The following is a 13,790-nucleotide window of genomic DNA, read 5'->3' as shown; positions in this document are numbered from 1 at the left end:
AGGTGAACTCTCCATTTTGCTCAGCGCACTGTTTTGAAATGAGCTGATTACTAACAACCCTATCATAGCCCAATCTGCATAAAGCTATGCTGCACTCTTTCATGTAAAATGCAGTGCTGTACAGCCACGCTAGTTTATTTCAGCAATCTGTGAGACATTAATCTTAAATGTGTCATTGTGCTGCAAGTTCCCGATCTCCGCTCTCTGAGCTTGTCCTTGGCATAGCATCTGCGTGGTAAGCAGGTATGGTCAATTCTCCATCTTTACCCTGTTCAAAACAACATTCATTTTCTATATTTGTCTAGTATTTCCACTGTAATCTCTTTGCGCTGCTGCTACAGATCTTAAAATCATCCAGACTTAGGTGCCTATAGTCTCATTGGCATCAGCTTAAGCCTTCATCAGAAATACAGGGATCTACACGTCACCTATTAAGTAATAAACAATCCAATGGGTAAAGTGCTGCCTCCTCCCCACCTGTGGTTTAATTTTATTGAGACAAATCTAAACAATAAATATGAGAAGGTCAACAGTCCCCCTGCCTTTGGAAAATAAGAAACACTGATAAAATCATTTTTATGCTAGTTTACAGTGCATTGATGCAGGAATAGGATGAAAAATGTAGAGAGTATAGTACCTTACTACATTGCTAATACTGAAAGAGTACAAATTCTGCTGTGGATAGGTCTTAAAATTTGTATTATTGCTGTGTGTACTCCAGACTTACGCCACTTCAACTTGAGGAAAAGCATCTTACAGGAAGAATGTAATTGCTGATGAGATATTTATATTTATGAACAAACACGGTATCAGTGACATGCTGTCAGCTTAATAATACACTGTTGTTTTGGAGAATGGATCCCAGGGCAGAGATTTCTAGGTTTAAGTGTGAGCAGGTGGATGGAGGAGGAGAAGGAGTGCTGAATATAGATGATGAGGTTCCTAAAGAGAAGACAGCAGAGATGGGAAACAGAGCTTGAAGTAGTGGATTTTGAAGAGCTGGCTCCACCAGACTGTACTGAACAGCCCTTGCATAGCATTGTTATTGCAAAGTACGAAAACATAAGCTTAAGACAAAAAAAAAAAAAAAAAAGAAAAAGTAGCCTTCAAGCAGTTCAATTAAAAGAAACCACATGCCTTTCAATCTATTTTCCATTCCAGGAAAAGCAAATTCAAACTACACTATCAGGAAAAGGTGTGACCAGGTTTTTCAGAGCTTTTGTTAAAAAAAAGGCATGGTTCTCTCCTGCCAAAAACTTTTAATCTTAAAACTATGTTAACAGAAGAACTGCTTGTCCTTTGTTTTCAGATTATATCTGATTGCTTCTTTCTCATATACTTGAAGCAATTAATTTAAACTACAGATTCATAGTCAGCATACTACAGGATATCAGCAAAGCGGCCTCTAGGATTATATGAAAATGGTAGGCAAGTTGCTAGATGAGTTATTTTGACTGAACCATTATTTCTACGCCTTGAAAAAAAAGAGAGAAGATCAACTAGAACACATTAAAACAAAGGCAGCAAGCAGCTCCTACTTTGACATGGCCTGCTTTGGCAGGTTTTTAGACACAGCCTTCTTCCTTCCTTCAGGCAGAACAAGTACTCTCCCCTTCTCCCTTCCCCTATTCTCTCCTGTCCTGGTTTTGGCTGGGATAGAGTTAATTCTCTTCTTAGTAGCTGGTACAGTGCTGTGGTTTGGATTTAATGTGAGAATAATGTTGATAACACTCCGACGTTTTAGTTGTTGCTAAGTAGCGCTTATCCTAAGCCAAGGACTTTCCAGTTTCCCATGCTCTGCCAGCAAGGAGGTGTGCAAGAAGCTGGGAGGGAGCATGGCCAGGGCAGCTGACCCGAACTAGCCAAAGGGATATTCCATACCATGGAACCTCATGCCCAGTATATAAACTGGGGGGAGTTGGCCAGGAGGGGCAGATCGCTGCTGGGGCATCGGTCAGTGGGTGGTGAGCAATGGCATTGTGCATCACTGTTTTTTTTTCTGTTATATTCTTTTTCATTACTATTATTATTATTATAGTTCATTTTTATTATTGTTAGTATTACATTTTACTTTAGTTATTAAACTGCTCTTATCTCAACCCACAAGTTTTACCTTCTTTCCCGATTCTCCTCCCCATCCCGCTGGGAGTGGGGGGCGGGGAACGAGAGAGCGGCTGTGTGGTGCTTAGCTGCTGGCTGTGGTTAAACCACAACATCTCTCCAGGTTTAGTAAAAATTTAACCATACTGTAATCAGCTTCTGTCTTGTCCTTTTAGAAACAAACAGAACCCAGAAATAATCTCATTCTAACTTCACAACCTAACAATGATTTCCAGAAGGTCCGTCTCTTACCTGTTTCACAGCTGAAGCACAGCTTAGAGATGCTATCCCCCAGGATCATTGACGAAGCCTGTTTTTTTCCAAAGCGTCAATTCACTTTTCTATCCTGTAGGCTGTATTACCAACTCTATAATTCCTCCTTGTATCTTCCATGCTAAGCACGTAGTCCTCTATGGGAATACTACACAACAGTATGGGAGATGATTCCTAATCCCTCGTCAACAACACAACAAAATTACCCACTGCAATATCAATTAGTAGTGTCATGATGGAATAAATATTGCCTTTTTTTACTGGAAATGGTGCAGAGTAATCATAGAGGTGTCCTGCCATATTGTGTTCCCATGGAGATGAAGTATACTGTGTTCCTCCTATCAAAAGCAGTAATAGGAAGCAATTTATGCTTGAACAGCCACTGGCCAACATTGTCTTGGAAACATATGCTTGTAATTCCTATCTTGCCCTTATAAACAGCCACCTGGCCCTTGTTATCAATTTAAAATAATCTAGCCTGCAGACAGCAAAAAAATCCTGCTAAGCTGTTATTACGTTGTTATTGCTGGGAAATGTCCCATCTAATGTCTCGCTGATAAGTGTTAGGAGAGAGATATATATATCCAAAAGCATTGTCAACATTTTATTTGCAATTGAAATTCAAAGTCCTTGGGAGAAACTTGTTATTGAAAACACATGGCAGAAAATACAGAGTTACAAATGAAAATAATAAACTCACCAAGCTGCTGTTAAGGTCTGATGGTCACAGTAAAATGAAGCTGCTTTGCATCTTACTGAAGGGACGCCACCTGGTAATAAATTCCCAGGAAACACCACATATCGTGGTGGTTATTGCTGTTATGAGCTGAAAATTAAGACAATAGGTATTACAGATTTTCATTTTGCACACAACTTTTCAGGAGATTGAACACGAAATTCTGTATGTTGTAGCTGATTGTGTTGTTTGAAGCATATAGTATTTAATATACTGAATCTGTTTCTTTTGTAATGGCACATTTTTAGATTCTAATTAGTGCAAAAGTATAGAGGAACACTTTATATCTCTTTGGTAGCAGATAGGTATTAAGGCACTTCATTATTTCAGTTTCCATGTAAAGCAGAGCTCCTAAGCACCCGACGGGCTGGTGAAGCACAGCCATGCGTCCATCCAGCTCCTGCAGTTCCACGTGGCGGTTTTGTGCTTCACCTCCAGAGGAGTGGATCTTGCTCCCCAGGGCCAGGGGCGACTGGGCAGCAGCAGCAAGCGGTGCTTCGGGGCCCCAGCCCTCGCTGTGCTCCGCTGCTGCATCGCGCTCTGCCTTACAGCAGCAGTATAACACAGCAAAGGCACGTTGCCCCAGTTGAAAGCACTTCAGCTTCTGCCCGTAAATCCCTGACAGCTTCAAACTAGCCACGCTGGGTATTGCTGGCAGGATAGCTAGAGCACTGAGATGCCAAGGAAAGGCCATAGACTGAAGTGCCCAAGAAAGCAGATTAATCTCCTTACCTTTTGTTGATACCTGAGCTGACTTGAAACTATATAAGGTGCAGTTTTTGCAGAGGCTTCAGTGTAGAAATATTCTTGGAAGATTCCTGGAAGGGAAGAAGAGGAAAGAAAAGCTCAGCTACGTACATATATTTATTAAAACCCTTTTCCTTTCAGCCTGAGCATTCCCCGACTGTAGCTGGGTATCCAGAACAGAATATTCTGGAGCCCAAATACTAAAGAGGCTTATTTTGTAGTTTTCTGCAGTAATTTTGTTTATTACTAAGTTTTCAAAAATCTTAGACTAAAAAGGTTATTGATATTTTGAAAGATGCTTATAGTTTTACTCTTTAATTACAAGCCAATTTCCTTGCTAAGTTCTCTGAAAGACTTTGCAAGCCAAACTCTTAAAGAAAATAAACACAGCTTGTTGAAATCGTTTGGATTTTCCTAGAGAGTGAGATTTGACCAAAACTACTCATCTACTAACAGAGATAACACAGAGGACATAATTGGAGGAAAAGTTTACTTCATAATTAGCAATTGGGTAAGAAAATAGGTTAAAATTGAGAGGATTCTCTCAATAGAAGCACGGCTTATTTCATACCAAATTGGCATTGTTTGCAACGCTTGTTGCATTGCTTCAGCATATATTTTGAGATGCTCCCTGAAGAATGAGGACTCATGTTTTCGCTATCTTGACATAGTAAAAATGGCAAGATTTGATCACAGAAATTCTTCACATCCAAAATAGAAGCTTAAGGCCTATGTCTGGTGCCCTAATAAAAAGTATGACCTCTCCCTGCAAACATTTGCCATGTTTATCTCTTTAGATCATTGTTGCTAAAACTATACTCCTGTTATACCATTTTGCTTGTTATTATTACAGTCTGGGCTATACCGAGAGCCTTGTGTTCTGATTATAAAATGTGAAAACTGATACCCAGAACTGGAAAGATTAGCACAATGAACCATATGTATTCGTTCATTTGTGAGGATGAGAAGACTGCTGCAATGTAACTGAAATTCAAGCAGCTGAATCTATCGTATTTTAAAAAGCACTGCGACACCCAATAGTATTTTTTCCTTGTTTGTTTCTTTGAAGATTTCAGTAAAATATCCACATGGAATAGAACAAAACAGTGGCAAGTTCTTTAATTTTTTTACTTTTTAACCAGTAAAGAGTATTTTTGTACTGAACAGAATGATTCAGGAAACACTACCTAATAAGGTAGGAATATGCAATTTACTTTGAGTCTAAAACATAACACCTGCACTTCTAAAATCTTCTAATTTCCAGTGACCTTCAAAAGGAATTGGGTACTTAATTATCCTTTGGAAACTTCCTTAGGCATGTCAAATGTTGAGGAGAAAGATGAAAACCAATAAGGAATGGGAAAACTTGGAGAAGGAAGGTCTGAGAAATCACTGGGAGGAAATTCTTCTCTCTAATCAGATATCAAGAGGGACAAATGCGGGCTATTCAATTGCTGGTTAGGATAAGAGTCACTTAGCATTTTCCTTAAGCCAAGGCACAAGCCACTGCAACCTGTAGTGCAAGTTGCATGAAGAAATACACTCCCATCTGTTTTCTTTCAGCTCTGCAGTGTATTTTCTTTTTCAGCTAGCTAATTAAAGCCCCTTGGAGTTCATCTAGTAGATAAAAACAAGGAACAGATGAAGACCCAGAGAAATAGAAAGAAAACAAAAGGGAATGAACAGAGCCCTACAACCTCAGATTCTCTCTGGAGAGACTGGGAGATCTTGAATATTGCTTGAGGCCAGAATGATTCAAACTAAAACTGTTTAGTAGGTTATTAAAACACAGCAGACTTAGCTTGCATGACAAATCAAAGAGAATGTTTAATAACTCTGAGAAATGTAATAACCATGAATGTCAACTACTTAACTAATAAAATATAATTTTGTTATTCCGTGGGGGTCACTCCTTACAGCCTTTATAGCAGCTTTATATGCAGTTTTGAAGCTTAAACATTATCTTTCTTAGTAAGACAAGAGAAACTCTACAAAATTATTAATAGCCATTTCAGCTACCTGTTGTACTTTATTTATTTATTTATGTTTAAATTTGCTTTGGCATTCACTGCTCTGATTTGAGGAATCATTCTAGGAGGTTGGCATGCAGAAATCTAGCCCCTGTATGCTCGAGCAGCTCACTGCCTGGTTAAAGAGCAGTTATCCTATTCTTAGTGAGGCAATATGAACTACAGCCTGGCCTAGAGATTTCATATCCATTCTGCTAAGCATGACAAATATACGCATACCTGGTCAATGGACTATGTTATCTCCATACTTTTTCCGTTCAAAATACAAAAGCACAAACAGCAACTTCAGTTCATTTTGTCTCAGATCCCGACGTATGTACATACCATGCAACTGCATAGCTATTATCTTGTTCAAATATTATCTCCGCAGCAGTGACTATGAAGGATGTTACAGATAGCTGGCCTTTTCACATCGGTGTCGCTCACATGACACAAGTACAGTGAAGTTTACCTAAAGGTCTAGGCCAATAGCCTCAGATAAGTATGCTAAATCACTGGAGCAGCTGTTGTGCTGCTAATAATATTTTCCTTTTCCTGCCTTTCTCCCATCTCCCAAAAACCCTTGGTGGTTTCTCACGTCTATTGCCAGTCATATATTTGCCTGTTCTCTGAATATTCTTGTCTATGTTCATGAGAGGAAAGCAGGTTGTAGCATTCTCTCTATAAAAGTGGGCTGTGATATCTTACAACCTCTAGTTTTTGAGGGCATGGACTGCGACAGAGACATGCCTGCAACATCAGCAGCTGGCAGGCAGGAATATGCTTGTTTGCCAGGGGTGGGAATCTACACAAGAGTGCTTCAAATATGCTTGTTTTTAAAGTCGTCTCATTGCTTGTTTGTCTTACCAGACTATCTCAGGGGTTCAAGCTAGAAAATAAGTGTAGCGTAGGTTTTTCCTACCTGTGCCTTTTCAGACATGTGTTCAGCCCTACGCAGAGCCCAGCCTGCTGGGTACACGGAGTGCACCTTTCAGAAGGTCAGTCCGTTTCCACTGTTATCTTGGACAATCCTCTAAAGCTGAAGTGGATTTTAAGTATTAGCTTCTAAAATTATTTTGCAAAACCTGGAGAGAACAACTGTGCTCTTCACTGTTTCAGTTACCAGTGTTACCATGCAAATGGTACATTGCATTTCTCTAGCATCTATTTTCCCAGCTGTGTTTCCACACAAATGGGGCTCAACTGTCTAATAACTCCCATCTTTTATGTTCTTTTACCTTTCCAGAGTAACATACTGTGCCACTGTAACAGAGATAAATGATGTAAACTATTATACTTTCCAACGACTCACACAATTTGCCAGAATAAAGGCCAAATTCAGAACTATTCTGAAAGCATTTGACAAAGACAAACTTCAGGGCTGTGGCATTCAGAACCACTGGAGAGCTCCCAGTAACTCGAGACAGAGTGTAGTATACAATTTTCAGTGAAGTGATATATAATACACTTAAGCGTTGTAGACAACATTTGAAACATTTCTTAAATAGCTATTAAACTGCTATTGTGCGATGAGCTGGCAGCTTTTCTTGACATACAGAGTCCTGCCATACTGTTTCCGACACTTAATCCCCATTTGTTAAAAATACAGGTTCTGCTTTAAGATAGACTTTAAAACATGCGATTAAAAGGAAACAAACATTTTCACTTTGTTTGTAGAACTTTCCAATTGAAAGGCTTTTAACCTTTTTTCACCATTAGTCATGAAAGCTAGAAATGCATTTTAGTCTTGAAAATGAAAGCTGAGATTCTCCAGATGCTGGCAATTGCAGCTTTAAGCTAAATACCAGGTACTAGAAAATAACAGCACATAGAGGGCAATCTGAGGCTTCAAGATAATATATTTGCTCTACTAGTTTTTGATGCACAAATAAAAGATCTACTTAGCAGGCTTAGGAAGTACCATTAATACCCCCCTTTTTTCAGTTTAGCTGGAGCTTTCTATAATAAAAGGTAAAGAGGTAAAAAGGTTTAAAAAATGCATCAGTTCTTCCTCCTGCCTTTCTCTTTTCCTGTCTTTACCCTCTTTACCTTGCTTCTGTGAATGCATATAGCTGCTTAAGCAGGGTAGAGAGGGCATAAAGGGATAGAGGGGTTAAAAGGTTGTGATCTGTAAGCCAAGTAGCATTGATCAAACCACTTCTGAGCAGGACACCCTTGCACAGATGTCATTGGATCCATAAAGTGCAAAGTAGGAGATAATCAAGAGAGTAACCCATGTATTCATAATGATGATGCTTAAGAGGTTTCAGGATTTCCAACTGAATTTGGTGAAGTGCTGTGCCCATCTCAGCTAAAGCAGCTTGTAGTAGTTTAACTTCCCTTGTTGTATCAAAACAAAAATTTGAATCAAAACCATGCTTGGGAATAATTCTTGGGGTGGGGGGAAGGTTGCACAGAGCCTTTTTTTGTACCTATCTCAAGCACAAGGCAAAGGTGGCCAAGAGTTGTAGCCCAACAGTGCAGATGGGAGGAAGGGGAAGAGATACTCTCCAGAGATCTCCCAAGAGAGCACAGAAAGCCTGATGGGGAACGCTGCAACAAGGCAGCAGGACCAGATGGTTTAATTCCTCCTTCCCCTTCTCACTGCCTTTGGCGCATCTCTGAAATGTGTTCAGGTACAAGCTGTGAGATGGAGTAGAACAGTTAGGGATGTAAACAACTGGGACTCATCATGATACAGTTGCCATAAGTATCCAGACAACAGCGTAAATGAGAGACCAAAGTAAGGCAAAGCAACACAGGAACAAGAGGGCAGCTTTGGGGTTTTGAATGTTGTGAGACAGTATACATACGCATTTTTTACAGCTCTGTAGTAATATTTTCTGTTAAGGCCGCAGTGAAACACTGAAATTCAGTCTGCTGCACCACTGAGCTGATGCAGGCCCATTTCCATAAAGCCCAATGTTAGCACACTCAGACTCTCTGAAATCAGACATCTAAATGTGGGTTGACTACTGCTCTCACATTCTGTATACTTAGTCCAGCTGCTTGAAGTTTCATCTGTATTTAAACACCCTGGAAGAGGATGCCAACCAGTTAGACACTGTAGAGTCCTCCCGCTGCAAAGCTGCCAGAAGCTTCTTGCAGGATTAATGCATAAGCTCAGCTCCGTGGGACAAACTGTGCCGCTAGTTGAAGACATAAACAAACCAGAGCACACAAACAGCCAGGAAAAAGCTCTCATTAACTGTCTGCCCTGAAGCACTGATCTCAACAGCTCAAGCTACTGATGTCTGAAACATCACTAGGGTCACAGACCATAAAAAGAAATGTTAACTGTAGGTGCCTCAGGATAAAGTCATTCCCTAGAGATAACACAGACGATCCAGTCACGCTGCTAGTGCTGAGAGGTTTGGCAGAGGGCTTAAAAAGAGATATGAGAGGGCACCTAGGTTTCCAGGCTCTCCTGCATTATTTCTTCTCCTGGGGATTATTGGCCAAACTACAATCCACGAATTATTTTTCTTTCCTTATGTCTCCAGGTGCTAGGCCAAAGGGTAGAGCCACTTGGGTAGCGCTAAAGCCACAGACACTTCTCCTCTGCATGTTTCACACAAGAGGGTGATGGCTTCACAACAGGAAACAAGCCAGAGCAAAGGGCATGTTTCTCCTCTGCTCTAAGCATGAGTTAACCACCCCTTCCCCCATATTTATGTGTTATAATTAAAAAATAAAGCAGTAAGTACAAGTTGCTACTGATTGAAATAGCTTCCTGTTTCTACCTTGTAGTTCCCACTGAAAATTGCCACTTGAAAAATAAAGAGAAGGAAAAGAGCTTTTCAGAGATTGTGTTTTTTCACATGTGACAGGGTAGCTGTTCCTAAGCCTGTACTTAGCCTGAAATAGTGTTTTAGAAAGATAAACCCAGCAGCTGATTAACAAATGCTGCTCTCATCCTGAATTACTCAGAAGCTCTGTGGAGGTCATATTAGCACGAAACGAGATGGTTCTAATCAGGGGTATAACAGCAAATACAGGTTAGTTTATAATTAATGCAAAATTAAGTGGTCATCGGGGATGCTGATTTAAGCCTCTTGGAAGATAACAGAACACAATTTCAAACTCTTTCTTCTCTTTTCAGCATCTACTGAAGAAAGGTGTCCCTAAAGAAAGGTGTCCCTAACATACATGGTGAGAAAGGTCAGAACTTAGGGCACATCTGATAGTACCTTGCTGAGTTTAAAAGTTTCAAGTAATATGATTTAATAAAAGCTCATTTTCTATTTCCAGGTCTTGTTTGTTCCTGCGCTGTGGACTTTTGTCCAGTATGAGAAGATCAGCCTGCTCCCACACAACGGCCTGCCAAAGCTTACAGATTTCAGCACTGCTATTCTGCTCCTCCGAGCAACGGTTCAGGACAGGACAGTTTACTGGGTAAGCCCAGTTTGGTTTTCTAGAAAGGAAGGGAAGGTAGCAGCTTCCTGTCTGCACAGGAGGTGCTTCAGCTGGGGAACCATTTTCCTTGAGATGGTTTACACCAGGGTAAACCTACAAGATGGGGAATGCTGGGAACAGGAGAAGTGATATCAGACTGAAGCCTGAGAGCTTAAGGACCCAAAAGATGAGCTGACCGGGCATTTACTTCAAGCAGATTCAAGAAATGCAGCTCAGATTTGCTATATACACCATCCTTGCTGGGGCCAAATACGCATGTACGCAGCCTGGTAAAAAAGTTAGTTATCTGGTTGCTTTGGACTGTATGAAACTGAGCATACAATATGAACGTTTCTCCCATTCTGCTTTGGTGAACTCCCAACATTTTTAGCATAAGAATATTTTTGCACTTACCTGCAAACAGTTTTGCAGTTTGTATAGATCCCATTTGAATGATGCGTAGTGCTCTCCAAACACAATCAATCTTAACATAAGGTTACAAGAAGCTTCATAAATTTCTAACAACCGTATTGGAGATTTGCTGGGCAAAATAATGTAAAAATTAGTCTAAATTACATTTCAGAGCTGGACTCGAGAGAGTGGCTGATACGGCAATTAGGAATAGTATTTCTAAAAAATTCATTTGAAAGACCACAACCGTTCACATCTGCAAAATACCACTCCAAATCTTTTTCAAATCAGCAGTTTAGTCATTGTAACCTACTGGCTGACGCACTGGGGGCATAATACATCATTGCTCTTAGTCCAGCTCTAGATGAAATGGTCACAAAACCTGTCACAGTGATTTTTGGATACAATCTCAAAGTAGACTTACAGAATCATTCCAAATAAATGCACTGGAGATTCAATTACCACTGATCCCTAAACCTGGAAGCACAACAGGATTGTACCTACTTTCTAGAATGTCTCTTTCTTGTCCTAAATTAACCCAAATCTGTCTTTTAAATATTGTACCGTATCCTGCATTTTCATATAATAAATATTGATTAAAAACTCCCAGGCAAAATTTAAGAAGTTCTTGTTTTCATAGCTGCAGGACACCAATTAATGAAGAAAAGGAATGCAGTTCACTTGAGAACTGCAAAGATATGTTGCCAGTAATGACAAGGAGAACATGGTGCAGATCAGCAGATAAATCATACTCTAGAAAATTCATACCCTTCACCAGTTTTAGTAATTGTTTTTCTGCTGTACCTGTAAAACCTGGTGCAGAGAAAAGAAATGTCATTACTTACAAAGGTAGACATGGAATTAGGCAATGAAAATAACAGCTATAAAACAGATGAGGTGGGCATTAAATGGTCCTCTGTGCCGATACATTCCTATGTTCCCATGGGTCCACATAACTTGCCAGTGTAGACACAGTCCTTCTCTCCATAGAGGTACTGAGCTTACATGTCTTAAACTAAGTGGAAGAGGAATTGAAAATCTTCTACTCTTCCATGGTCAAAAACTTAAAGCCTGCATGTAAACATTTTTCATAATTGTCAAACTTTTAGTATTGGGCTTTGTCATCATGGTATTCACCTATTCCTAGTTAATCCAGTCTGTAGTTCACCTTTTTGTAGTTCACTTGAGGTGAAAGAAGCTCCCATCAAGAAAATCATAAAAGGCTATGGTATGACTTCTCTCACATTAAGGACCTATTCACGTAAATAAAGCCTTTTGCTGTTTTTCTGCATGAGCTAAATTCCACTTGGAGTACATTTCACCAGTAGGCTCTTGTGGTTAATTTAAGACAAAAATTTTCTGCTTTCTACTGCATTTAAATCTTGATCTATATCTCCTGTACTTCAAATGATGCCTACAGATTGCCAAAAAAGATCTTCTTGTTCTCTTGTGATTGTTCTACTGCACACAAAGCAACCTGGCTGGGCGTTTTACTGTTTTATTCCTCTTGGTAGTTGCAGCACATTTCGTTTTCCTATCACATGGAAAAAACAGCACGAAAATAGCCGAAACTTCAAAAAATAAATTATTTGCATGTCAGTAATCACTTGTGTGCAACGGACGTCTGTACCCAGACGACAAAGACCACTCTAGGCTCTAAGTCGTCATTATCAGTCAATTTTAGAACTAGAGTAGAAGTGCACTAGGAGCAAAGCCATCACTAAATACTGAAATAACATAGGACTATATGCACTGTCCATTATCTACATGATAAAAGAACATATCAGAAGCAACACATGGAGAATAATCTCTCCAAGTTTACAGCTCAGCTCAAAGACAGAACATATAAGAATTTTTCATTAGTTTCAAGATTATTAAAAAATGCTTCCCTCATGCTGCATTTATGAGGAACTCATAGGAAGGTACAACAACCAGCCTGCTGAGCATGCCATAACTTATTAGCCTTACTACCACTATGATAAACAACAAGACTATTTGTTGAAGCAGTAGGCAGAATCCAATAGAGGTCAAACAAAATAGACACCTGGAAATATCAAGCCCAAACTTCAAAAAACTGGTATTTCAGAAGAAGCTGGATCACAAGTCTTGTTCTAATGCTTTTCATGTCCAGTTCATATAGTATTACAGCTCTTGAATCAGGATCTGAAGGAATTCACATTCAAATTGCAAGCATGACAAAATAGCTTGGCAGGTTTCAATGCAAAAATCACAGATCAATTAAAATCATACAAAGGAACTGAGCTTCAATTAGGAGATCTTCTGTACCCATCAGCTTTATCACAGAAGCCAAAGCTGAGGGACTGTAGCAGAATTCAGGGTTTAAAGCAACAGAGCAGAAAGAGGAGACATAGGGACAGCTTTAGCAAGCCTGGGAAACTGAGCATTTCTCTAGAAAATAGAAATTATCTTAGAAGTAGGAATATATAGCTCACATGCTTGACAGGCTTTCATGAAAAGCCAATGGAAAGTGAAGCTCTTGTTCATTTAGCAGATAAAATTGCTAGCAGAAATTCTTTTGAAACACAGCTGCTGTGTTTAATGGGCAAGTTATTTTATCTTATTGTCTTTAACAGGTTTCTGGGATTAGTGTGAAGGGAGTATACCACCTTATAGCAATGATACAAAAACTGAGACATACGCATAGTTAAATTTTCCCCTGATGTTGTGGGAATGGTACCAGCACAATGCTCTTGTGGGCAGGGGACCCCCTGCTATGCTTCTGTGCCAGGTAAAACCTCCACAACAGTTTCAGACACTCTTTTCTAGGGTGCTGATACATGAGCACAGGAGGACAAAAGGGAGATGGCTGAAGAGATTACTGCTACCAGCTGTTCAGCCTCTCTGTGCTCTTCAATTTCTTGCCCCAATTTCAGGTTAACTTTCAGGCTTTACACACAACAATGGCTTCAAAGTTGTGTCTTCTCCAGGGAAGACAACCCCCCGCCTTGGAAGGATGGCCAGCGGGTGGTGTGGAGCTATATGACTTTATTCTGCTGATGCTTGTGATGTGGTAAATTGCAGCCTGTGTCATTTCCTCCCAAGTTAATTTAAGAACAATGATGGACCTTGTGCTTTTCCTAATGCAGCTTTTGTACCAG

This window comes from Gymnogyps californianus, chromosome 6 (genome assembly GCF_018139145.2).
Source record: "Gymnogyps californianus isolate 813 chromosome 6, ASM1813914v2, whole genome shotgun sequence".
Lineage (NCBI taxonomy): Eukaryota > Metazoa > Chordata > Aves > Accipitriformes > Cathartidae > Gymnogyps > Gymnogyps californianus.
This window is presented reverse-complemented; position numbering follows the sequence as displayed.